The sequence below is a fragment of the Dipodomys merriami genome, unplaced genomic scaffold (assembly GCF_024711535.1).
Source record: "Dipodomys merriami isolate MVZ:Mamm:240054 unplaced genomic scaffold, mDipMer1.0.p SCAF_104, whole genome shotgun sequence".
Taxonomy (NCBI): Eukaryota; Metazoa; Chordata; class Mammalia; order Rodentia; family Heteromyidae; genus Dipodomys; species Dipodomys merriami.
In genome coordinates this window covers 51,748-65,773 of record NW_027202316.1, presented here as the reverse complement: position 1 = coordinate 65,773, position 14,026 = coordinate 51,748, and the positions used below count along the sequence as shown (strand labels likewise).

General features: G+C 46.2%; 1 long non-coding RNA gene and 1 pseudogene across 1 annotated transcript; both read left to right on the top strand.

The window, feature by feature from the left end:
- Positions 1 to 2,007: 2,007 nt before the first annotated feature.
- LOC138810569 (pre-mRNA-splicing factor ISY1 homolog pseudogene) lies at positions 2,008 to 2,879 on the top strand (annotated as a pseudogene).
- Positions 2,880 to 4,871: 1,992 nt separating this feature from the next.
- On the top strand, positions 4,872 to 9,989 carry LOC138810692 (uncharacterized). The gene is made up of 2 exons (XR_011367213.1): positions 4,872 to 5,351; positions 9,749 to 9,989. It is a non-coding gene; the product is annotated as an uncharacterized lncRNA (long non-coding RNA).
- The last annotated feature ends 4,037 nt before the right edge of the window (positions 9,990 to 14,026 follow it).

The following is a 14,026-nucleotide window of genomic DNA, read 5'->3' as shown; positions in this document are numbered from 1 at the left end:
GGCAGGATAATGCATACATTTCTTACCAAGCATTGCAGCCTCCTCCTTTGTTTACCCTTCACCTCCCTTCCCAGCCTCCCCCCTCCCCCCCACCCAATCCTTCCCCCTTCCCCCCCACACCGACATTGTAAAGCTCGTTTTTGACATGACATTTTGTACTTCTCATTGTTGCAACAGGTCCACCTGGATCCTTAAACGACTTGTTTGTCCCCATCTCCTCCACAAGTTATACTGACATCAAATATAGTGAAAGCGGGGGTTTATGTGCAGACTCTCCAAATTGCACGAGGGAAAAGGGTTCCTGCTCAGGGGAAGAATCAACTAACTCCACACTGGGTCTCCAACCCATGTGCTAGTGCTTACCGACCCACCATCCCGCCAAATACTGCTCTTTGTGCAGAAATACAGTTCTCCCTGGAGCAGATCAAGTACCAAGAATCCAGCATTTTCAACTGAGGTAAAGTTTTGTTCCTATATTATTAACTCTCACAACTAAAATAGCCCAAACTGTAGCCTCAATTCTTAAAATTGCAGTTCAATAATAATCTTACTCCATTTCTGGAAGACAGGAGAAGTGGGGGTGGGGGGGAGTGAAGAGGGCCTCAGAAACCTTGAGCAGCATCTCCTTCTATTTATACATGTGACTCATTTCTCCACTCACCACTATATCAGGTTGTGCCTGCAGTTGAGTCCATTTGGTGAGCTAGCGTTCCTGTGCCCACATGCACTTCTAACTCCTCGGACTCCACTCTCCCATCACCTCCCACACACACCTCCCTTGGCTTGAGGACAGTGACAAAAGTGCTCAAATTATCAGAGCACTGACTTTGCAAAACTTTAGAAGATATACTGCAAAGACACCATTAATTTAATTGTATATCATGTGAATTGTATATCAGGCTTCAGTTGTGGTTATCATAGGTAGGTCATGATAGCTTATACTCACACAGCATAAATTATGCTCAGAACTAACTGAGAAGAGCAACCTGTGTGCATGCTGCACATGAGCTGGCTTTGCTTAGTAGCCTGCAAACACAACGCTGACATACTGAAAAGGCTGAGGGACGGGTAATTTCCAGGGACCACACTGGAACTTTGGATGTAGGGCTGGCTTTCACCTCCTTACGTTTTGATAGTGCTGAAGTTAGAAACCCTTGGCTTGTTTCTTTAGATAAAGGGTCTCAAGTCCCAACTGGCTGAAATGCCTAATTGAATCAGATACTGCAGCACTGTGGCTGCTAGCAAAAGAGATCTGCCAGTGTCTCTGCAAATCTCTTAATTAAAATCAAACATATGACAACTGCTCAGCATAAAATAGGAAAAGGAAGGCATACCAGAGTAAATTTCCAAAAATCTTCAAAGTTCTAAACTAGCAAATAGATTTACTTCTAAGTGCAGTAACTAAGTAATTCTGTATCACCACAGTGAAAAGCATGGTCTTGGGTCTCTGATCCCTCCAGGAGGGCGATGTTTGGGCCTAGCACACTGCTGTGGTCTATAAGCAGACAAAAAAATCAAGAGGATCTAGGTTTCAGGTCAGCCCAGCCCAAAAAGATGTTGAGACCCCACCTCAACAGAAAATTCAGCAGGGAGCAGCAGTGTGCACCTGCCAGCCCAGGACCACCAGTCCATTCACGCCATCAGGGATGAAAAGTAAGACCCTATCTCAAAAAATAACTACAGAAAATAAAGAACTAAGGGCCTGGGTCACATGGTAGTGTGCCTGCCTTGCAACACAAAGCTCTGAATTCAAACTCTAGTACAGAAGACAAAAATTGCCTTAAGAGGCATTTTTTTTTAAAGTTAAGCCAATAACTGACATTTACTGCTCTTGCTTTAAGCTTTAGAAATAGTGTCTTTTACAGATTATACCAACAGCCACCAGAAACAGCTATGTCTTTCTTATTTCAATATTCTCAGAGTCACTACAAAGTTGGCAAAAAGTGTAGATTCCTAGAACTTCCTGGATTATTAAAGAAAACTTAAAAAAAAGAAGGGCCTAGGAGACGTCGGCTGCACCTTGGTGCCATGGCCCGAAATGCAGAAAAGGCCATGAGGGCCTTAGCAAGATTTCGCCAAGCCCAGGTGGAAGAGGGAAAAGTGAAGGAACGAAGACCTTTCCTTGCTTCAGAATGTACAGAGTTGCCCAAAGCAGAGAAATGGAGATGACAGATTATTGGAGAAATCTCCAAAAAAGTAGCTCAGATTCAGAATGCTGGTTTGGGTGAATTCCAAATTTGAAACCGGAATGATGAGATCAATAAGCTGTTAAGAGAAAAAGGTCACTGGAAGGTGCAGATAAAAGAACTTGACGGCCCTGGTTATGGGAAAGTTGGTCCTAAAATGCTGGATCATGAAGGGAAAGCAGTCCCAGGAAACCGAGGTTACAAGTACTTTGGAGCAGCAAGGGATTTACCTGGTGTTAGAGAGCTGTTTGAAAAAGAACCTCTTCCTCCTCCCAGAAAGACACGTGCTGAGCTGATGAAGGCAATTGATTTTGAATACTATGGTTACCTAGATGAAGATGATGGTGTTATTGTACCTTTGGAGCAAGAATATGAAAAGAAACAGAGCTGAGCTGGTGGAAAAATGGAAAGCAGAGAGAGAGGCTCGGCTGGCAAGAGGTGAAAAAGGAGGAGGAGGAGGAAGAGGAGATCAACATTTATGCTGTCACTGAGGAGGAGTATGATGAGGAAGGCAGCCTGGAGAAGGGAGGGGAGGATGGGCAGCTGAAGTTCATTGCTCCTGTTCCTGTGCCATCACAGCAGGAGACTGAAGAGGCCCTGGTGCAAAGGAAGAAAATGAAACTGCTTCAGAAATAAGCCAGGGAGACCCTTCAGGTTCAAAGTGAAGAAGCCAAGAGGCTCCTGGGATATTAGGACAAGTGGGTGTTCTCATTGGAGTCTGGAGGATATCGTGGATGCCAGTGACCGCCCTTCCCAGGACTACCTGCACATGCAGCTGTGGCAGGCACCACCTGGCCTCCTTTCCCATCCTTTGTCCTTGCACCTTTTTCTGCCTCATCAGCTGGTCTGAGGGTAGGATTCTGTCCCTTTGTCTCCCGGTAGCTGTCAGGGTGCTGAACACCCTGGCCACCAACTTCATACAAATGTCTTTGCTACCCTATGAATCCATTCGTTTTATATAGGGATATGTAAAACAGGTTGCCACCTAGCTAAGTGTCTTACTCCATGACTTTGAAAAGAGGAGAATCAACTACAGAGGCAGCATAAAAAAATGTGATTTTTCCCCTATCTTCTCTTGGAAACGGAATCTCAGTTTCTATTAGCCAGAGCCACCTGAAGTATCTGCTTTACCTCTGTGCCTGGCTGGGGGAAGGGAATTGGAGCTAGAAGCATCTGTTTTATTATCTGCTCTGTAGATAGCTATTTTCATTAAAGATTTTTATAAGAAAGGAAACCTCTGTGGCTGCACTTTGTTCCCTCAGGTAACTATACCGAGGTGACATAAGGTCGGCCCATGAAGTGTGCATCTCTGCAGTCAACAGACATTTAAGAAGCACCTACTAAGAGTGCTCCATACGTAAAGGCAGAATCCATCCAGTGTGTAAACATTTTAAGGTGTTTTCCTCTAGAAACCTGCCCTGCTGGAGGAAGGCCCTTTGGCAATAAGCCAGGCTGCTTCTGAAATCAAAGGCTCCTGACCCTCCTGGCCAGCTTCAAGGGGCCCCTGCACAGACAGGATCAGTGGGAGGGGAGACGCCCTCAGCCACACTTGCACTGGCCTCACGCTCCCACGCGCGGCTCCCGACTTTCCAGGCCCCCGACTTTCCTGGCCCCATGCTCAGCCCGGGACAGGAGGCATTACTCCCTCAGCCCTGGAAACCGTCCCAGGGCCGCCGGGCCATGCTCTGCGCTCGGGCTCGAGTCCCCTGGCATTACTGCCTCGTCCTGCGGGGTGCGCCTGGCGGGTCCACGCCTCCAGCCCGGACCCCAGCGGGACCCCCGACGCATCCCCAGGAGCGGGAATTAGCGGGGATCGCAGCTGTCCACGGCGCCCCCTGTGCCTCCTCGGCCTCATCCACCGCGGCCGGCCCGGTACGCGCTCCCGGGTTGCTTCTGGGCTACACACAACCACGAGCGCGGCCCAGGCCCCTGTCAGCCGCGTCCCGGAGCAGCTGCCCGGAGCTCCGGACTCGGCCGTCCTGACGCCCCGCGAGCCGGTCCCGGTGCACACGTCTCGCTGGGGTCTCCGTCCTGCGGCGTCCCGGGACGCGTCACAGGCACGGGCGCCCTCTCCGCTGATCACCCGGCCCCTGCCCGGCTCCGACCCCCTCCGCGTCCGCCCTGGAGCCCCCTGCCCGCCATCCCCACCGCCCCACGCCGGTCCCCTCCCGCGCACCCCGGAGCCCTCCACGCCCACACCCGGTCCAGGCCCCTCCACGCCGGCCCCGGGAGCCCTCTCCCCGGTCCGCCGGCCCGAGGTCAGCGACCCCGCGCGGCGCGGGCCAGAAAACCATGAACCTGCCCGTGGTCTCCGGACAGCGGCGGCGGCGGCGGCGGCGGCGGCGGGGTTTCCCGGCATCCGGAGCCCCGACCTCCCCCCGCAGTGCACTGAGGCCCCGCGGCTCTGCGGCCCGGCCCGGCGGGTGGCGAATCGCTGCTCCACGCCGGTCCCCCAGCTCCGCTTGCAGGGCACACGCACTCACTCTGCGGGTCGGGCGGCGCCGCCCCGGCTCTCACCTCCTCTTCCTCGGCCGCAGCCTCCGTCTGCACCCGCGCAGAGCACCGCGCGCTCCCCCCGAACTCCCGCCAACCGCCGGCCCCGCCCGCCCGCCTGGCGCTCGCGCCCCCGCCCGCCGCCCACCGCGCCGAGGGCGGGGCCCGACTTCCCCACTTCCCAACCTCAAACGGAGGGAACGGCCACAGCCCGCGCCCAGACTGCGCGCACGCACCGAGGGCGCAGGGAGAAGGCCGGCCGCCGGCCACCTCCGCCCCCGGAGCCGCCTGGGCCGCCAGCAGCGCCTGCAGCTCTGCGCAGGCTTCCATGCGGGGCTTCACTCAGCTCCTCCCCTTCGGCAGGGCAGAAACAACACAGAGCCGGTTGCCCTGCGTGTGCTCAGTCACTGGACCAAGCAGCGACCTCCTGAAGTTTGCACCTTGCATAGAAAGCCATGTGTTCCCCCACCTGCCGGGAACTGGATTTAGGTTAAATTCTTTCATCCAAACAACCTATTTTCAAAGCAGTGACGCCCAGCCTAGCTGGCACAGAGGAATGACAGCTGCTGGAACATTCAGGAGAAACACCTGTGCTGTGCAAATGCGGAAATCCCTGCTTCTCTGGAAAAGGCCCGGGTGCTGGCTAGGCATTCGCTGCTAATGGTGAAGGTGGTAAGGAAGCTCAAGCCTTGAGGGATCAGAGTCTAGGGGAGAACAAGGCAATGCTCTCTGTCTTTCTCCCTCTCCCTCTTTCTCTCTCATGCACGCTCCTGCACATACACACATACACACGATTTAAATTTTAACCCTGTTTGCTAGCCACTATTGAGTACTTGAAATGAGTTTTGTAGGTGTAGAACAAGCCCCAGCTTTAGTAGGAAAAAATGGAATGCAAGGTAGCTCAGTTTTTTTCATGTTGATTCTATCATTTCAGTAACTGAAAATGTTTACAGCTTGGAACTAAAAGTTAATATATCAGCTTAAGATAAAAATATGTAGAATTTATGGGTGGGGAAGGTGGCTCAGTGGTAGAGCACTTTCCTTGCATGCATGAGGCCCTGGGTTCGATTCCTCAGCACCACAGAAGCAAAAAGAAAGCCGGAAGTGGCGCTTTGGCTCAAGTGGTAGAGCGCTAGCCTTGAGCTGAAGAGCTGAGGGACAGCGCCCAGGCCCAGAGTTCAGGCCCCACAACCGACCCCCCCAAAAAAGATATAAATATACAGAATTTAAATTGATTTCCACAGTTTTGTTCCACACATACTAATGCATTCCTAGTAATCTAGGATGATCTAGGCCCAAATATAGGGTAAGGGAATATAGGTTAGCTACACTTAAAATGAAGGAAAAAATATTAATGCAAATTCAACTAAATAGTGTGATAGGACTAACAGCTAAACTGCCTTATAATATGTAAAAACTCGTATTAGTTCAGTAAATATTTTAGTGAGTAGAATTCTAATATATACATATACGTGGAAATAAATAAATATATAGAATTTAGGGGCTGGGAAGGTGGCTCAGTTGTAGAGCACTTGCCTTGCATGCATGAGGCCCTGGGTTCGATTCCTCAGCACACATAAGAAAAAAGAAAAAAGCCAGAAGTGGTGCTTTGGCTCAAGTGGTAAAGCACTAGCCTTGAGCTGAAGAGCTGAGGGACAGCACCCAGACCCAGAGTTCAGGCCCCACGACCGGACCCAAAAAAAAAAAAGATATAAATATATAGAATTTAAATTGATTTCCTCCATTTTGTTCCATGCATACTAATGCATTACTAAGAAATATCAGTGATCTAGGTCCTGAATATAGGGAGGCAGGCTTACAAGTGGGAATGCCTGAGTCCAAGGTAGCTTACAAGCCAAGTACTTAAAAGTAGGAGGATTCTAGGAAAAGAAAGGAACTGAATAGTAATGCCATCATAATAACTGTCAACAGTGGCTGAAAATGACAAGAGAATATTTTTTTTTAATTGTATTTTATTTTATTTGGGAACATACTGTACAGAGGGGCTACAATTACATGGGCAGGATAATGCATACTTTTCTTACCAAGCATTGCAGCCTCCTCCTTTGTTTACCCTTCACTTCCCTTCCCCGCCTCCCCCCTCCCCCCACCCAATTTTACCCCCCTCCCCCCACCCAATTATACCCCCCTCCCCCCCCCACACCGACATTGTAAAGCTGGTTTTGACATGACATTTTGTACTTCTCATTGTTGCAACAGGTCCACCTGAATCCTTAAACGACTTGTTTGTCCCCATCTCCTCCACATGTTATACTGACATCAAATATAGTGAAAGTGGGGGTTACACTGTGGGGGAGGGACATACAAAGCAACAAAGAAATAATCTTGTAAATGCGTTAGAAACACATGCATGAAAGAAACGAAAACATTAAAATACATATTTAAGGGTTCATTTTCCTAACATCACATTATCTGACCTTTTCCGCTTGACTCATACCTATACTAGATATTGCAAATAAGGGAAACCATGGGACCTATGCTTCTTTGGGCCTGGCTTAGTTCACTTAATATAATTTTTTCCAAACCTTTCCATTTCCTAACAAATGGGGAAATGTCATTCTTTCTGATGGAGGCATAGAATTCCATTGTGTATATATACCACATTTTCTTGATCCATTCATCTACTGAGGGGCATCTGGGTTGGTTCCATATCTTAGCTATGGTAAATAATGCTGCAATAAACATAGTTGTGCTGGTAGCTTTAGTGTGGTCTTGTTTGTAAACATTTGGGTAAATGCCCAAAAGTGGGATTGCTGGATCATAGGGGAGATCTATGTGAAGTCTTTTGAGGAACCTCCATACTGCTTTCCAAAGTGGTTGAACAAGTTTACATTCCCACCAACAATGAAGTAAGGTTCCTTTCTGTCCACATCCCCTCCAGCATCTGTTGTTGTTAGAGTTCTTGATTTTTGCTGTTCTAACTGGAGTGAGGTGATATCTCAATGTTGTTTTGATTTGCATTTCTTTTATGGCTAGGGATGTTGAACATTTCTTCATGTGTCTATTGGCCATCCTTCTTTCTTCTTCAGAGAAGCTTCTCTTTAAGTCTTTCGCCCACTTATTTATTGGGCAGTTGTTTCTTTGAGGATTTGTTGTTGGGTGGTTTAATTTTTTGAGTTCCAAGTATATTTTAGATATGAGACCCTTGTCCGTTGTATGGCTAGTAAAGATCTTCTCCCAATCGGTGGGCTTTCTATTGATCTTGCTAGCTATGTCATTTGCCCTGCAGAAGCTCTGCAATCTTATGCAATCCCATTTGTCCAACCTTTCTTTGATTTGTTGTGCTTCCGGGTCTCTATTCAGAAAATTTCGGCCTGAGCCAAGGAGACCTAGGGTTTCTCCTATTCCATCCTGTAATGTTTTCAGAGTGTCTGCTTTGAGTTCAAGGTCTTTGATCCATTTGGAGTTGATTCTGGTGCAGGGTGATATATAAGGATCTAGCTTTAGTTTTCTACATGTAGTTAACCAATTTTGCCAGCACCATTTACTGAAGAGGCTGTCTTTCTTCCATTCTATTGTTTTAGCTTCCTTATCGAAGATTAGATGGCTATAGGTCTGTAGGTTCATTTCTGGGTTTTCAATTCTATTCCATTGATCCTGAGGTCTGTTCTTATGCCAATACCAAGCTGTTTTGATTACTATGGCTTTATAGTAGAGTTTATATATACCAAATATCAATTTGGTATTGATATTCCTCTAGCAGTGTTCTTTCCGTTGAGGAGCGTTTTTGCTATTCGGGGTCTTTTATTGTTCCATATGAATTTTTGGATTGCCTCCTCTATTTCCTTGAAGAATGAGGGTGGAATTTTGATAGGTATCGCGTTGAATTTGTAGATAGCCTTGGGAAGTATTGCCATTTTCATGATGTTAATCTTGCCAATCCAGGAGCATGGGAGGTTTTGCCATTTTTTAAGTTCTGTGTTGATTTCCTTTTTCAAGATTTTAAAGTTTTCATCATAGAGGTCCTTCACTTCTTTGGTTAAGTTAATTCCTAGGTATTTTATTTTTTGTGGGGCTATTACAAATGGAGTTGCTTTCCTAATTTCAGCCACACTTTAAGAGAATATTTTAAAAGCAACCAGTCAGTGGTGAGTTTGCTAGTGGTACAATGAGATGCACGAAGTGAGAAATATGGATCTGGTCAACAGCTGTCTAGCTAAGGCTTGCAGAGTCCTCATCTTCAGTTCAGCCATGAGTGAGCAGTCAGGTGATGCGACTACTGTAGTCCATCTCCCTGTAACCTGTGGTCTACTCTGCCCCATGCAATCAAGATGGCTGAAGTTTTATCCTTCTTTCATCCACCTTCTCTGTGGTCTCTTGGGGTGAAATCTAGTCATTCAGTGTCTTTCCTTACCAACCACAGATTAGGTTAAAAACAAACAAAACAAACCAAAAGTTAGATACCATTTGATATCCCAGTAGAGATTCTAGGGTTCCTGCTGCCAAGGGGGAGAAACATTCTCCAATCCTCAGGTTCATTCCAATATTAACAATGCTCTTAACAGTACATCTCCAAACCTCATTTTCCTGATGAAGACATTTAGACACGCTGTCGGGTATCCTGAAGGAATTCACTGGTGGTCAGGAATGTCACTGTAGGGTGGACAATGTCCTGTTGTCATGGATACGGGCTCATCTCACCACCTGGCTATTGAATATAAATCCTTGCATGCCCCTAAGTTGTTAGTCTATGCAAAACAGCATAGACTAAAAACTACCCCTAACTGGAAACACTGCACAAAGACAAAATGACTTAATTCTGTGGAGTTCTACTACAACAGTCTGCTGATAGACACTGATAGAAAAGTCACATCAACAGAGTCACAAAAAAGCAACATCTGCTCACTCCACCTTACTGTCTTCAGGTTTGTGGTAGCAAGGAGCCTGCCATTGAGGAAACACTGGGCATGTGCAGGGTGCAAAGGGTTTAGTCTTGTACTGTGGATGTGTGGTTCATTTTTCTATAGAGTCATGCCACTTTTCAACAAATGTAAAATTTCCACTTGATCATTTCAGCAAAACACATTCACTTTTACCTTGCTTTTCAGGCCCTGCTAGATTTTTTGGAAGCAAATTTTCATAAACTGACGGCCAGGGAGACACACACTCAGCAGCTGATACAAGGATGTAGACACAACTGACCACAGGCCAGTGCTGCCTTGAGTGCCTGCCTCCACCCAGCTTCAGAATGTGCACTGGGAGTTTCAACTTCAGTGACTGAAATTTCTTTTTCTTTTTTTAATTGTACTTGGTCAAACCCCTGTGAGATAAATCTACAAATCAGGTAGACTTAGTGTGTCAGCCTTTGTCCACTGCAGATGGAACAATCCTGTCTCAGTACTGGTTGGAGCTCGGGACATTCAGCCATGGGGTCCATGTATTGTACTGTTGGTGGGAAGCAGACTCCAAGTGGATTGATGATCTGCACCTTTTGTCAGACAACTTGGGCAGGGCCTGGACTCTGAACACATGGCCCATTTTCATGGACACTTGAGTATATAGGGAAGTTCACCCCAGATCTCCTCTGTAGGGCCCACCCGTATCAGTCTCCTGATGGGAGGAAAAAAGAGAGCAAGTAGGGACAGGTGACTAGAGAAAGATCTGACAATCACATTTGAAGCCAGCCTGGGCAGGAATGTCCATGAGACTCCTGTCTCCAATTAAGCACCAGAAAAACTTGAAGTAGAGCTATGGCTCAAGTTGTAATCGCCTTAGCGAAAAAGTCCAGAGACCGTACCCAGGCCCTGAGTTCAAGCCCCAGGATTAGCACCAAAAAGAAAAAACAAAAAAACAAAAAAAAACAAACTTGTGCTTTGGTCATTGTCAATGGGTGGAGAGGTAGTCAGATTTAAACACAGATGTTTTGCTCTTCCTGGAGGTTCAGAATTTTAAAATAAGAGTAGTGGGACCTTAACTGAATGTCACCATGAAACTCCTTAAGTGTGCAACTGGCCTGTTATATTTTTAATCAGTGATGATGACAGGTATTGATCAAGCACTCACAAACACTCATTCTCAATCCATTCAGTAAAAACACTTATTGGGCTCCAAACAGAACCCATGTATTTATAATAACTTTAGTAAATGGCTTCAGAATTCTGTCCCAACTCAAAATTGTCATGAGTTTGTTCATCTTTCCTGTGTTAGAAATAAGGCTTCTCCTATCTGTCCCAGTTCTCAATGACTTGGGGGGAGAGAGAGAGACAGAGCGAGACAGAGACTGAGAGGATACCGACAGAGAGAGAGAGAGAGAGAGAGAGAGAGAGAGAGAGAGAGACAGAGAGAGAGAGACAGAGAGAGACTGAGAGACTGAGAGACTGAGAGACTGAGAGACTGAGAGACTGAGAGACTGAGAGGAGACAGATAGAGAAACGTGGCATGTGCCCTTCTGGCACTTCCATTCTAAGACGATAGATTTAAATGGATAAAACTAAGGAATATAATAGCTGGGGAAGGAGAGGAGATTGCAGTAGATAGCTGCTCTCCATGGGCTCCTCCTGAGATGAGGCCTGACGTTCAGGTGAGTGAGGCAATGTGAGACTCAAGCAAGGAAAGGAAGTAGATTGGTGATAGTGAGGATTCTCAGCAAACACATGCCTTTGTAGGAAGTCTATAGAAATCGCAGTATAGGAGGCACCTTGCAAGTCAATGTGGCAGAGCACTGGTGGCTCATGCCTAGAATCCTACACTATTCAGGAGGTTGAGATCTGAGAATCACAGTTCGAAGCTAGCCCAGTCAGGAAAGTCTGTAAGACTCTCATCTCCAGTTAATCATCTAAAAACTGGAAGTGAAGCTGTAGCTCAAATGAGTAGAGTGCTAGCCTTGAGTAAAATGGCTCAGGGACAGAGCCCAGGCCCTGAATTCAAGTCACACAACTGGCAAAAAAAAAGTCAATGTGGATGAAGTATGAGAATACCAACACTGGATAAATAAGTGGACCGTGCAAAACCCCACATTTGGACGCCCTGGAGAGTTATCTCACAGAATCTGAGCACATTACCAGAAAGGCACTGTATGTTTTTTACATGTTTTGTGCTTCCCCTGAAATGTTCTAAGCAAGGGAATCTGCTGGTCACTTTTGTTGCTAAGGCTGACTGTACTATTGGGCAGAGAATGGATTAAGGCAGAGACAAAAATGCATGTGGGAAGAACAGTGCTTTATTCAGCCTGGGTCTGCCCTAGCAACAGCACATAGACTAGATGACTTAAACAACATAAATCTATAACTCATAAAAGTTATTATAGTAAAGTGAGTCTGGAAATAATGAAAAGGTGTCCTGCCTCAACTGAAGGAAGGGCTGGGACAATAAGAGAAATTCAAGTGTGGTCCAGGAGATAGCCATGTGGGATGGAGAGATGCACAAATGAGCAAGTTTTTCTCTTTCTGTGTTGGTCAAAGAAATACTGAACTTGGTCTGCTTTCTTGGCACCTGGAGGCCAACATAGTTACACCTACATCTTCCCCCAAGTCAGCGACCTGCACAGGAAATGAAAAGGATGACACCATTCGTGTTAGACTCCTGGTCCTCTCTGTGGCACCATTATCCTGAATTCATCTCCAGCACATTCCCATCATCTGCCTCCAAACAGAAAATTATTCAGTGTACTATCTCTTCTACCCCTTCTCTCTAGTTCTTCCATTCTGCTTTTGAACAGAATGTGTTTTTATCCAGCCCTATAACCATTGTCTTTTTCACCTGTTCAAGGGCCAGTGGCCAAGATAATTGCCCTAATTGTCTGATGGGAAGAGTAACATTGATCCACATGCACTGTACTAATAAACCCATATGCATAACCCTCTTGCATAACTACTTAAAAGTAGTAATAGGGGCTGGAAAGGTGGTTTAGTGGTTAAGTCTTGCCTTGCATGCATGAGGCTCTGTGTTCAATTCCTCAACACCAGATAAGCAGAAAAAGGCAGAAAAGAGGCTTGGTTCAAGTGGTAGAACCCTAGCCTTGAGCTGAAGAGCTGAGGGACAGCGCCCAGGCCATAATTCAGGCCCCACGACGGGGACACACACACACACACACACACACACACACTCACACACACACACACACACACACACACACACACACTAAGCAGTACTTTAGGAGAAAATGAAGAACACAACTGCCAAGAAAATGCAGTTACCACTTTCCTAAAAAGAACCATTTTGAAAATATACAATAAGAGTATAGTTCAACAAAACTTTATTATTTTTAACAAAGTAAAGTTGAAAGAGGGAGAAAAAGCAAGCAAGCAAGAAATGAAGAAAAGGAAACAAGGAAGGAAGGAAGGAAGCAAGGAAGGAAGGAAGGAAGGAAGGAAAATTATATGGAAAAAAGTCTGCACTCTGAATATAAATTGGACAGAGCCCATAGTGAAACTTTTACCCCATCTGAATGTTGCTCCTAAGACTTCTCTAGCTTCTCCAATTTAATGATACTAGTTTATTCAAGGGATATTCACAATTCAGCTAAGGTTTAGGATTCAACTACGGTTCACTCCTGCTATGATGCATAAAACCTCCCAAATCTCTCAAGGTATTTTCCTCAGGACACATGAAGCCTTCTCCTAATCCTCAGTGAAGATGAATGTCTGCAACCAGTCATAAAATCTTTTTTTTTATTGTTGTTTCAGTCCTAAGGCTTAAAGTCAGGGTCTGGGTGCTGTCCCTGAGCTTTTTAGCTTAATACTGGTGCTCTACTACTTGAGCCACAGTTCCATTTCCAGGATTTTTGGTGGTGAATTGGAAATAAAAGCCAAACAGACTTTCCTGCCTAGGCTGACCCGGAACTGTAATTCTGAGATCTCAGCCTCCTGAGTAGTTAGGATTACAAGCATGAGCCACTGATGTTCAGCTAACCAGTCATAAAATCCTGAAGGACACTTAAAAACTCACTCATTTTAAGTTTTAGGCTTTTTTTAAGCAATTCAGCAATTTATAACTTAAGTGAATCAGACAAAATGATCTCACTACAATGCCTTAATAAATAATGCTGGACACCAGTGACTCAGGTCTGTAATCCTGGCTACTCAGGAGGCGGAGATGTGAGGATTGCAATTCGAAGTTATCCCAGGCAAGAAAGTCCATGAGACTCTTATTGCCAATAAACTACTCAGGAAGAGCTGGAAATAGCACTGTGGCTCAAGTGGTAGAGCAATAGCCTTGAGCAAAAGAAGCTCAGGGACAGCACCCAGGCCTTGAATTCAAACCCCAGGACCAGCAAAAGAATTAAAAAGAGCTGGGAACAGGTGGCTCAAGCCTGTAATCCTAGTTACTCAGGTGGCTGAGATCTGAGAATCACAGTTCAAAGCCAGCCCAGGCAGAAAAGTCCGTGA